This window comes from Grammomys surdaster, unplaced genomic scaffold (assembly GCF_004785775.1).
Source record: "Grammomys surdaster isolate TR1022 unplaced genomic scaffold, NIH_TR_1.0 185, whole genome shotgun sequence".
NCBI classification, from domain to species: domain Eukaryota; kingdom Metazoa; phylum Chordata; class Mammalia; order Rodentia; family Muridae; genus Grammomys; species Grammomys surdaster.
In genome coordinates this window covers 12,413,762-12,427,033 of record NW_021604630.1, presented here as the reverse complement: position 1 = coordinate 12,427,033, position 13,272 = coordinate 12,413,762, and the positions used below count along the sequence as shown (strand labels likewise).

Genomic DNA, 13,272 nt, shown 5'->3' with positions numbered 1-13,272 from the left:
CCCCTCTCCCCTCTCCCCTCTCCCCTCTCCCCTCTCTCTCTGTGTCTCTTAATAAACTCTCCCTCATGGAACCGTCTGGGCTAGCGTTATCTGTCCCAAGCTACTCGCAACAACCTTTCACTCAGCATAAAGCTCTTCGGTGTAGTGGAAAAAACTTGTTAAATACTTAAACACCCAATGAAGAAATTAAGAAGCCAAGGGGATAGGTCAGGCAGTGAAGTGCTTGCCTTGCAAGTAGGAGGGCCTGAGTTGAGTATCCAGAACCTACCCAAAAATACCAGATCTGGTCATACATGCCTGCGATCCCAGCACTGGGGAGGCAGGGTCAGGAGGCTCTCTGGACCTCACTGACCAGCCAGTCTAGCCTAAACGGCGAGCTTCAAGTTCAGGCGGAGGCCTTGCTTCAAAGGATGTGCACCTGCACAGTACACACATGCACCGGAACACACATGTATAGCTGCACATACATGAACACGCACACATATTTTTTAAAAAGAAGAAATTGAGTACTCTGCACACCTGGGTGTTGGAGTCCCAGAATGAGAGCCTGCATTTAGGCTTTAGTGTCTGATGAAGCAAATTCTGAGTCTTCATAAAAGTATCCACAGGCCATGTTGCTCTAAAGTTTTCTATGCCTTCTCAGGAGAAAGCCATCTTCAGAGTATACATCACTACATTCTAAACAAGGCGGTCTACCCAGCTTCCTAAACAGCAGCTTATCTGAATTAAAATGCTCCTCTTTGGGGCCACAGGTCTTGGATCAGGGGGCACAGTTTGACCATTAGCAAGGAAACTCTCAGCCAAGTCAAGGTGGTCTACACACAAACTTAAATCCAACAGGGTGTAAATCCTAGCATCTATGAACTCTGGATAGGCAAGAGACACAAACAATGGCGTATGATACATTATAGTTTACACTAAAGAACAGACCAACATCACTTGGTTTTAATTATATTCATTCCTCATTACAATGCCAAGCAACTCCCTTGATTCAGGACTCAGTGATCTCCTTCCTCCCCCATCTCCTATTCTTTTCCATTTCCTTCCTTAAAAAGGGACAAGTAAGGGACTGTCTTCTTCTGCTTCATGGGAAGCCTTCTCCCTGCAGCCCAGTCCCAGCCTTCCTGCTGTTCTGATGCAATTTTTTCATTAGCAAATGACATAGTGTCCCTGGTTGATTCCTCTGACCGAGATGTCTATTAAGTTAATAGATGAGATTAAGTCAAGATAATTGAAAAGATTTGTGATCCCTTGGATGCAATCATTCATTTGTAAATCTAATCACAGCAGTAGGCATAGGGCTAAACATCTTCCTCACCAAGAGGGAGGCTCCTTTACTAGGTAAGATTCATCTCCCGGGGAAAGGAAGCTATTCAGTAGGATTTTGAGTTTTCAATTCATTAAGAGCAGATCTATAAAATCACGTGGCTCCCACAGGTGGACATTGGTAAGGACAACATAAAGAACTTCCAGGACATCTTCTCCCATTGGTAAGGACAACATAAAGAACTTACAGGACATCTTCTCCCATTTCTTCATATTCTCTGTGAGTGGAGAAGATGGTGAAGGGTAAAGAAAGGCCCTAGCTGATAAAATAAAAATCATTAAAAAAATTATGTTTGTGACCATCCCATCTAGGTTGGAATGAGTCAAATAGGATGGCCTGGTATTTGAGAAGTTTTCTACATCGGTGGCAGTGAGGAGTGACCACAGAAAGAGGAGCCTCCTCATGGGACATCCCCGTGTCTAAAAAATTCTACTTGCCTTTTTTTTTCCTCCCATCTTTTTATCAGTGAGAATTTAAATCAGGCAAAATGTCTAAGTAAAAGCTAGCTCTTCAGCTCTGGGAATCTGCGCTCTCCTGTATCTGTGGGTTTTCTCTATTATCCCGTTGATTTTTCCATGCAGTAAGGTTTTGTTTCGAACGCAGCAAGCACTTGTGGAAGCTGGTCTAAATGCATTTACTTCCTCATCTCTCATGTAGACATTCAATTTTTCAGTCCAGGAAATCAATACGTGGCCATGTTACTTTAAGTTCTGAAATTAACGGCCAGCAGCACTGAGGAAGCGGAGCTGGAGAAGTGATTGCGTTAGGGGATGAAGACAACTGCAAAGCCTCCGGCTTTAAATCCTGGAAGATGCCCAATGGCTTGGGTGTTGGGTTTAGTTTTGTTTTGTTTTGCTTTGCTTTGCTTCCCCCAACCCCTGTCTTCTACAAAGTACACATTTCATTTCAATGAAAACAAAAGAATTATTTTTCTAATATTTTTGAAAGGTCATTCTTTTAAAAGATCGATTGTTTAAGTAAACTGTAATGCAGTTATCCTACAGAAAGGGCAAAGTGAGGGAGACCCACTGGATTTGATCAGGAGGGAAATGTAAGAGGTGAGAAACAGTCCAATACACCGTGGACAGTATACGCCCACTTGTGCAGGGAACAAAGCGCCTGCATTGGCAAGGTGTCCTGGCTTGCTGAAGTCGTCTTTGCCTGTCTGTTTGCCCAGTTATAATGATAGCCAGTGCCCACGTTCACTCTTGATGTTTTCTGATTTGGAAAAAAAATTCCACAATGATCAGACTCAGCTCTATGTGTTTATGTTTTGCACCTATGTAGGAGCCAAACTGTGAGGGCCATTCCAAGCACTGAGCAAAGGCAGAATAGAAGGTTGTCCTTGTGTTTTTCTGAATTTAATTTGACAAGGAGATGTATTCGTGTGCTCTGGCTTTATGATTTTTTTTCGGAAGGGATTTACAGCTAGTTCAGGAAAACTCCCCATGTAAAAGTTTAAATAGCATGAATAAAATAAAACCCCTTCTTTATCTCTTAGCCCACGGTGTCAGTCTGTTTTCTATTGCTAATAGCACAACACCATAGACTGGGCACGTTTATAAAGATTTGAGGTTTCTTTCATCTTACAGGTCTGGTGTAAGATCAGAGGGTATGGCTGATGTGTAGGGCCGGCCCAGAGCGTCACACAGCAAAAGACAGGGATGAGTCTGTACATCTCCACAGGGCCCTCATCTGGTCACTTCATCTAATCCCCTCCCTGAGACCCTGCCTTCAGCAGCAGATGCAGGTTGACTGTGACCACCATACCGCCTTACAATATGGATGAGCTTAGGGAAAAAGTTTAGGGGTGGCAAGCCATATTCAGACTACAGCACCCCAGAGACAGCCTCTCAAATCTCACAAATCGCTGTACAGTTTTTAAAGTAAATCAGATGAAGTTGTTTAAACTTAACTTGGTGTCCTAGAGAACTGTGTATATGTCAGTACATGTGCCCCCTTTCTTTTTAATACCTTCATAGCATCCCACAGTGGTGTGGGTAGAATTGTCTTCCCCAAATTTATATGTTGAGGTGACAATCCCTAGAATCTCAGAAAGTGACTATTGGAATAAGGCCATTATGTTGATTTAGTATTATGTTTGCATGTGTATGTGTGCTAACTTGTTGTATGCAGGCTAACATGTGTGTATGTGTGTGTGTGTGTGTGTGTGTGCGTGTGAAGGCCACTAAGTGTTTCTCTCCATTACCCTCCACTTTACTTACTGAGGTAGGCACTCATCCAGGGTTCACATATTTAGTTTTGTGCTGAGGATATCCTGCCTCTGCCTCTCAAAAACTGAGCTTATAGGTTGTGAGGCGTGCGTGTAATCGTCTCGCCAGCAAGAACGCACCACACACACACACCAGAATCCTTCCGTAAAAACACGTTTATTCCCAAATACAAAATGGTGGAAGAAGACGCCAGGCCCAGGAAAAGCACTGCTTAATATACCCTTGGAGCGGTGCATTCACCTCTGATTGGCTGCTTACTCGTAGCGTGCCAAACGCCGTGGGATGGGCTTTAACTTTGGCAGGCCTTTCCCATGGCACATGCGCAATTCACCTATTCACCAGGAAAAATCCCGGATGTCAGGCAAACGCGGCTTTAGCCAGCGCATGCGCGGCTTCCTACACTAGGTTACCATCAAGCCTGCTTGACTTTTATGTGCATTCTTGGGATCTAAATAGTCATGCTGAACTGTCAAGCATTTCATCCAGTGGGCCACCTTTTGACTAGATAGAAGGCTTTTCAAGAGATAATTAGCTTACTGGAGGTCTCTGGGTGAGCACTAATCTGATGCTGGTGCTCTGACGAGACGGGACAGAGAGGAAAGGCCACGGCGAGCTCACAGGAAGATGGTGACCAGATTGCAAGCCAAGGAGATGATCAGGTCTTGGTCCCATCATGCAATGCCTGTAGCTCTGTCTTCAAGGTTGAAGAAGTGGGAGAAAATGCTCCTGCTGACTAGAAGACTCGGTCTGAGGTACTGGAAGACCTCACAAACCAATACACGTAACAGTGGAACACTGTGACTTACTGACTTATCCATTATCCCCCTCCACTTTGGCTATGTCAAATTATGCTGAAACAGGACTTGTTGTGTACTGTTCTATGGGCTCAGAGTTTCTCTTTGTGTATGTCTGTGAGAAGGTCCTATTTGGAATCAAGATGTAAAATGACTGACTTAAATGTGTACACCTTTTCAATATAAAAGAAATTCCTGTAAAATGCCTTTAAAATGTCTGCAATACACACACACACACACACACACACACACACACACTATCATTTCTAGGGAACTAGAAAAAGAAAAGTAAGCTTCTCAGTCAACTTTTTCTAATTTGTCTGTAAAGTGCAATTTATTAGAAGTGTACCCTTCTGTCTAAGATGTGTGTGTGTGTGTGTGTGTGTGTGTGTGTGTGTGTGTATCGATGGATGGATAGATAGGTAGGTAAGTAGATGGATGTATGGGTGGATGGGTGGGTGGGTAGATGGACAGATGGATAAATGGGTATGTAGATAGACTGACTGATAGATGTGTGTATAAGTGGATAGCTCAATGGAAGGGTGATCTTCTACTCAATGAATAGCTGCTCCAAAGCAATGTCAAATCTGGTACTAAAGACCAAGTGGCTCAAAGAATGAACTCTTGACTGTGCTCAGCGTGAGATAAGTGTTTTAAATGTATTGCTCTTGCTACAATATGTCCTTGAATGCAAGCCAGCTGCTTAATCTGTTGCTTAAGGGAAGAGGCAGTGATGTGTTCCCATGTCAGAGAGGCTCTGCTCTGCAGTCACAGTGGTCTTCAGTGCAGCCCCTTCCCACACCCTCTCCAATGGTCCTTTTGGCCATAGAACACTGTACCTTTATTTGTTAACCTTAGGACCTGATCTTCATCTCCAGTGTGAAGAATGTAACCCACTCACATGAATGTGATCTTATCAATTTTAAAAATAATAAATATTTTAGAGCAGTATCTAGCTGGGAGCATTAGAGAAGAAAATGGTGTTTTAAAGGTGGGGTTTGTAGAGAAGAAAGACAAGGAGTGATTTTAGGGAAAGACACACAGAGCAGTGTAAGTCAGTTTAGGAGCTAGCTCATCAAGACTTACTGTCTGGCCTGGAAGTCACATTACAATGTTTGATACTAAATTTGTTGAAAGATATGGCAATTCTAACATCAATTCAGAGATATATATTTTCAGTTTTGTTTCTAGATCACTGCCAGCAACTTAATGTTGATTTCTCACCAGCTGCCATTTAGCTGCGTCTCTCGGGGTTCTTTTAGCTACGAAATTGAAAAAAACAAATGTACTTATGCAAATGAAAATAAAAATATGAGCCAGGGCAGAAGACACTTTGTAGGTCTGTGTGAGAGTGCAAGAGGGTACTCTCCACTCTGTCATTTAGAACTCCTAGAATTATTGCAGTAAAAGGGACTTTTAGTGCTTCTACTGTTATCAATACACAGGTGACTGAGAAAACTGAGATCGAGAAATTAAATCAGTTGGGTTAGGGTTATGCAAGTAGCCATTCCTGTACTTGAGACAGTGTGTGAGTGTGCATCAGTGTGCGTGAGTGTGCATGGGTATATGTGTGTGCACATGTGTAGGCATGTATGTGCACATGTGTATGCTCATGTGTGTGTATGTGCACATGTGAATGGATGTATGTACATGTGTGTATGCACATGTTTGTGTGTAAGTATGCACATGTGAATGGGTGTGTGTGCATGTGTGTACATATGTAGGTATATATGTCTGTGTACATGTGTTTATGTTTGTATTCATGTGTGTGTGTGTTGTTCAATATATTATGTTGTAGGAGGAGTGCCAGCTCCTGATCCACCCCATTCTCACCTGTCACGAGAGGACAAAGCTCTACCCACTCTTGCTTTGCAATGAATCTTTAATCATCAGGTTTAGCCACATGTATATACAGTTCTTAAAGGCCTTCTGTTACGTTCCTCTACCTGTAAGGATGTTGGGGGAGACACCTTGATGATATTGACTTAACATTGACCACAACAGTCCCTTGACTTGACAGCAAATGACTTTAGCTGGTTATCGTTTTTGATGAATTTGTTTGCTCATTATCCCTCAGTCCTACACCTTTCTCTTATTCATCTAGGAGGAAATGCAGCCCACTGTTATAATTCTCAAGTGAATGTCATTTCCTCATATGATTTCCTCATAGTTTCACTCATCCAGGCATTTTGGTAGATATCCATTTTGTCTCATTTTGGTGACACACATAACCTCTTTACCTATCTCTTTCCCCACTTCGACTCACTGCTACCATTTCCGTGACCAATAGTGCCAAGTCAGGCTTGTGTGGGATGCTATCAACCTGTCTGATATGCATGATATCTGATATGCAACCCCAAAAGGTCATGACCCACAGGTTGGGTTTTGAAGGTGGAATCTAGCTTCAAGAAGTAGGTTGCTACAAAGAATGGCACCTCCTGTCTGAGCTCTCTGCTTACTGTTCTACCAAGATGTTAGGAGTCCTAGACTTATGTTCACTATGAGCCCCACGTGTCTTCTCTGATGAGAGAGGTCTGTCTCTTCTCAAGCCATGAGCCCAAATAAGCCCTTGTTCCCTTAAGTTGCTTTGATCGGGTCATAAACAGAGAAAGATAACTACTACATGCATACTTGGTAGGCTCTGAGCTGGAGAACCAATTCCCCACCAATCAAAGAAGATAAGGATGCCCATGAACAAGCAGTCCTCTTCCACATCTGCTTCTCCTTTCTGTAAGCTTATTTTAAACTCTTCTATCTAACGTAGATGCTGGTAGAATGTACCAAACATTCATCTACTGGTCTCGATTTCTCTGGCAGTCACACTGATCATGCGTCTAGAGCAGTGGTTCTCAACCTTCCTAACACTGCGACCCTTTATTTATGGTGAGCCTCATCTATAAGATTATTTTGCTGCGATTTCATAACTGTAATTTTGCTAGAATCATAGTGTAAATACCTGATATCAGGATAGCTGATATGCAACCCCTGTGAAAGGGTCGTTAGACACTCGAAGGGGTCTCAACCCACCCATGGGTTGTGATCTACTGCTCTAGAGACAAGGGGAGCATACATTACGTCTTAGCCCACATACCCTGCCCACGTTCTTTTTATCATGGTGACCTCAGAGGTTCCGTGTAAATGGAGGAGAGCCAGTGATTTCCTTAGCATCATGTGAAGCTGTTATTGCAGGAAATTTCAGGGTTTAATTGCTCACATAAGTAGAGCCAAGCTGACCCTAGCTTGGGCCAAGCTATACATTTAAACCTTGCAAACAAATCCACGAGAACACATGGGTTGCAAATGTGGAAGCAAACTCAGAAGATTAATTTGGAGGGGAATCATTCCAGAGACTGCTGTCTCTTCTTCAAGTGAGACTCTGTTGTTAGACTTTAAATGTGACACAAATGCTGTAGACGCCCAAGACGATAATTAAGGCAATCGGAAGGAAATGCATCCCCCACGCGCAGATATAAATTCATCCAAGAACTAGGTTGTTCCCCTTCCAGTATTCTTTCCGAACTCGTAATTATGGAGATTGCTAGCTCAAGGAACAGGAGCCTAAACATCTGCTTCCTAAAACGGAGCCAAAAGCTCAAAACAAACAGGCTGAATCACGCTAAAAGCAAAGACAGAGCTACTGAAGTTAAGCGACTCTGCCCGTGGAGCGCATCCCACACTCCGATGCATGCGATACTGCTACACATTGAGTGGTTACTGAGGACACAGCTAGACAGTGGGAACAACCGAGCCAGTGTCGCCATCCTTCTGTGGCTGCTCCCCTTTTTTATCCCTTTCTTATACAAACTCCTGTTCTTTCTGAGTCTTTGGGACTCTTTAAGAGTAGTTTCAAGCCTGTGACCTGTGTTACTCAAATCCTTTGAAGACAGCACCAAAGGTCGAGAGAGGTGGATAGGAGTGCACCTTGGTCCCTAGGCGTTTCTTTCACTGTCCCTCATATCTGACATGTTAGTATTTCTTGCTGTGCTAATAAAAGTAACAACGATTTTTTTTTAAAGTCTTGGTTTCTTTGTATTTTATGTTATTGTTGTTGAGAGATTGGGTTTTATTTTATTTTTTTTTAAATTTTAGGTCGGTATACAAAGTTTCATTACAATATTTTCACAGGCGCTTGTCAGTGTATTCTGTTCTCATTTTTTCCTCTCTGCCTTGCTACTCTCCTCTATGCTCCTTGTCAGCTCTATGCTCAGACTCTGCACCAAGCTGATGGATTTAATCTGGTTCCTCTCGGCTTCTCACTGAATTGCTCTGCTTGGCCTCAAACTAACTCTGGCAATTTGTTCTAATCTTCTGCCCCCTTCTCATTTTTCTGGCTTGTTCTGTCTTCACCTATGTCTAGCTTGTACTCTCTACAAAACTCTCTCTGTAAAAACTGCCTCTGAACTTGAACTCTGAACTTGAAAAACCAGGAACTCCACTCCACTGCACTCACTGCCTTTCGACTCTGACTCAACCAACTCAGCTGAGCTGACTGACTAGAACTCAGAGATCTGCTTGCTGCTGTCTCCTGAGTGCTGGAATTAAAGGCATGCACACTCACCCCTGGATCTAAGCTTTTCTTTACCTGAAACTTGCTCTATATCAGATTGGACTTGAATTCAGAGATCTGTTTCCATCTCTCTCCTGGGATTAAAGTTGTGTTGGTATCCCAGCTAGATCACATAGACCTAGAAGGTTTTAGGATGTGATCTCTTGTGAGAGCAGCTATGTTGCTGGATTAAAATTCCTCTACAAGTTTTCCTCACCTACTGCTGGTTACAGGTTTATGGTATGCAGTCTTTATTATATTGAGGCATGTTCACTTTTTTCCCCCTTTGGGGCTTTTTTATCCTATGAAAAAGGACTTTAACTTCTGTCAAAGACCACTTTTGCACCAACTGTGAGGATCATGTGGTTTTTGTATTTAATACACTTAAGCAAGTGTGTGTATGTATATATACATATGTATGCACATATGCATATATAGATATACACGCATACATGTCTCTATCTATCTATGTGTTTCATTACACTTGTTGACTTGTGAATGTTGAATTGAACTATTATCTTCCAATAAAACCAACTTGGTTGTGGCATATAATCTTCTTAATGTATTCTTGAATTCTTGAAGTCTGTTTTCCAGAATTTTTGAGAATTTTTCCACCTTTGTTCATCATTGTTCAGACTAGTCTAGAGTTGTTGTCGTGGCAGGTTTAATTGTTATGCCCTTATCTGGTGTTTGTATTAGGACAATTATGGCTTTGTGGAATAACTGTTTTTTTTTTCTTCCCTTTATATTTCATGAAAGAGTTTGCAGAGCTTTGGAGTCTTAGTTAGGGGTTTACTACTGTGAACAGACACCATAGCCATGGCAAAGTTTTATAAGGACAACATTTAACTGGGGCTGGCTTACAGGTTCAGAGTTCAGTCCATTATCATCAAGGCGGGAACATGGCAGCATCCAGGCAGGCATGGTGCAGGAGGAGCTGAGAGTTTTGCATCTTCGTCTGAAGGCTGCTAGCAGAATACTGACTTCCAGGTAGCTAGGATGAGGGTCTCATAACCCACACCCACAGTGACACACCTACTCCAACAGGGCCACAGCTACTCCAACAGGGAGGACCACACCTTCTAATAGTGCCACTCTCTGGGCAAAGCATATGCAACCTGTCACAATTGGTGTTAGTTTTTCCTTAAAGATTTACTAAACTCAGCAGTGAATCCTTCCACGGCTGGCCTTTTTTTTTTTAATTGCATAGATTAAAAAATTATTACTGCTTTAATTGCTATGGATCTGTTGAAGTTGTTTACATCTCTTGATTTAGCTTTGGTAAGTCATATGATCTAAGAATTTATCCATTTCTTCCAAATTATCCAGTTGCTTGGAATTTAAGATTTCTAAGTATTCAATAATGACTCTCTATGTTTCCCTGGAATCTGTAGTAACCTCCACTGTTTCTGATTTAATCATATTAATCTCTCATTCTTTTTTAATAGAAATTTACAAATATTTTTAGTAGCAGTTAGCTTTTACTTTTTTTATTTTATTACAGTCCAGTCAATTACCCCCACTCAGTCTGCCCTCCCATAGCTTCTCATCCCATTCCTCCTCCCCCTGCCTCCAAGCTGATTCCCCCCTGCAGGCCTCCCTGCTTCCTGGGGCCTCGACTCTCTCAAGGGTTAGTTAGGCATGTGTTCTCCCACCGAGACCAGGGCAGTGTTAGGAGCCTTGGACCAGCTCCTATATGCTGCCTGGTTGGTGGCTCAATGTCTGAGAGATCTCAGGGGTCCAGGTTTGTTGAGACTGCTGGTCTTCCTATCAGGTCACCCTTCTCCTCAGCTTCTTCCAGCTTTTCCCTAATTCAACCACAGGGGTTCCCAACTTCAGTCCATTGGTTGAGTGTAAGTATCTGCATCTGTCTCAGTCAGCAGCTTTTTGGGCCCCTCAGAGGGCAGCCATGCTAGGGTCCTGTCTGTAAGCACACCATAGCGTCAGTGATAGTGTCAGGCCTTGGTGCCTCCTCTTAAGATGGATCCCAAGTTGGGCCTGTCACTAGACCTCCTTTACTTCAGTCTTTTCTCTATTTTTGTCCCTGAAGCTCTTTATTCTTTTGTTTATACTGAGGATATATTAATGTTGATTTTTTTAAGGAACCAACACTTTCATTTAACTTATTATTCTCTTAGTCTCCATTCATTGCTTTCCTGACATTTATTATTTCTTTATTAGTCTTTACTACATGTTTATTACTTCTTGGATTGTCCTTATCTTTTTAGGGCCTACAGGTGCATCATTATTTATTGGAACCTTCTGTTTTTATTATAAACATTTACAGTTATAAATATTCGTCTTATAAATGCTTTAATTACATCATAAAGATTCTGACATATTGTAGTTTCATTTTCATTTGATTCCGGGAATTTTTAAATTCCATCTCTGGCTTCATTAATATCATCCTGACTATTTAAGTATATTGTTTATTCTCTTCCTATTTACAGTTTCTTCAGTTTCTCTTGCTTTCTATATCTAGTTTCAATGCGTTATTATCTGATAAATAGATTATTTCAATTATTTTTTATTCAATAACTGTGATTTGTGGTCTAGAATGTGGTATACTTTAGAGAATAATCTACAGACTGCTGAGAAGCATGGCTATTCTATGTCTATTGGATGGAATATTCTATAGGTATCTGCCAACTCCATTTGATTCACGGTGTAACTTAATACTGGGTTTCTCGTTGACTTTTAGTTAATATAATCTATATATACATAAGAGCAGGGTATTCCTGTTTTGTGCTATTATTGTATAGGGACCTATAAGATCTAAATGTTCATTACTCTTTATTGTTTATGCCCATAGCACCTCCCATGGCCATCTGGCCCATATGTACCTCTTGTTCTCTTGTATAAGGGAAGGTTCCCCTGAATCCTTCCTGCTGTCATCGTATCATTTCTTCTTGTCGCCGCATCTCTTCTTCACTGCGCATGCGTTCCTCTTCCTGCCTCAGTTCTGAGTTTCTGAACCTCTTGGTTATGCAGCTCCTCCATCCTCCAAAGCTCTTCTTGACATGTCATTAAATCCTGCCTCATTAGCATAATCTGGTGCTCATGGTGTATGGAGATCTCCTGGAGATCTCCATCTCCAGCTTCTCACGAGCCTCCTTGATGTTCCGGTCCAGTATTGTTGCTTCTCTATCTCAATGAGTGCCCTCTAGCGCGTGGCATACTCATACTCAAAGGACCCAGGTTGTACAAATCTGAGTGGCTGCTCTCTCTCCTTGTGAAATTGCTGTTGTTGTTGTTGTTGTTGTTGTTTTTAATAACCAGCTTCTCTAGAAGTCCCTCTTCATCATCTAACTGGTCCATAGACTCCACAGTCACAGTCCAAGGAAGTACGGTTAGCAAGAAGGAGCCTTCACCGCATCTGTCCAGAGCTTTCTGAGCAGCTGGCTTCCCTGAGAACTCAACAATGCCTTTCCCTAAGGGCCTTCCTCGGTCATCCACAACGACTACAGCCCTCTCCACCTGACCAAACACAGAAAAGGCTGCTTTCAGCAGTTTGCTGGACATGTACTTAGGAAGGTTGCAGACTGTAAGGGATGCACGGTGACAGGCAAAGCGCACTCGCAGCTGCTTTCCACGGAGTGGCATATTGTCCAGCTCCACTTTGGCAATTTCCGCTAGGGTTCGTGTTTCCAAGTAAATAAAGTCAAAGCCTTTATCCTTCTGAATAAAAACTTCACCTGCTTTCCCATATTTCTCAAAAAGTTTCCTCATTTCCTCCTCAGTGATGCCAGGGGGAAGATTGCCCACAAAGGGAAGGTTATGTTGGGTGAAAGTCTTCAGGTCAATAGTCAAGCCTTCATTCTGGCTGCTGGCCTGCTGTCCATTTGCAGATATTGGCGGGGGTAGCTGCTGCTGCTGCCGCTGCCGCCACCGGCGATGGCGATGGCGATGGCGATGGCGATGGCGATGGTGACGGTGATGATGCTTTCTTGGAGTATGAGTCTGCTTCTCCGAGTTAAAGGTTTTATTGCCCTGCATTTTTGCACCCTAGACTTCAATTTGAACACAGCAAAGTGTCTGCCTTCCAGTCCTCTCTAATCCCAGCTGCGTCTTCCCACAGTTCTTTGCTCAGAGTAAGAGTGACTGATTTAATTGTTTTTAAAACTAGATTCATCATTATGAGACAAGAGAACGGATTGATTAAAGCGCTTTTGACCACAACTGGCTATATATTCTACAGTTGCTCTTTGCAAGGCCCTTTAAACCTCTGTATGTTGAAAGATTACTTTCACTGCTTTCTATTATTATTGAGTTGACAGGCCAAGCAATCCTTGTGCTAAAATAAGTGGATGTTACAAAGCATGGCTGGCAATGTTAAAAGTGTATTCTGACTCATAAAGACAGAGATGTTCA

At 42.4% G+C, this 13,272-nt stretch overlaps 1 pseudogene; it reads right to left on the bottom strand.

The window, feature by feature from the left end:
* Positions 1 to 11,687: 11,687 nt before the first annotated feature.
* Positions 11,688 to 12,897, bottom strand: LOC114621815 (annotated as a pseudogene).
* Positions 12,898 to 13,272: the final 375 nt, after the last annotated feature.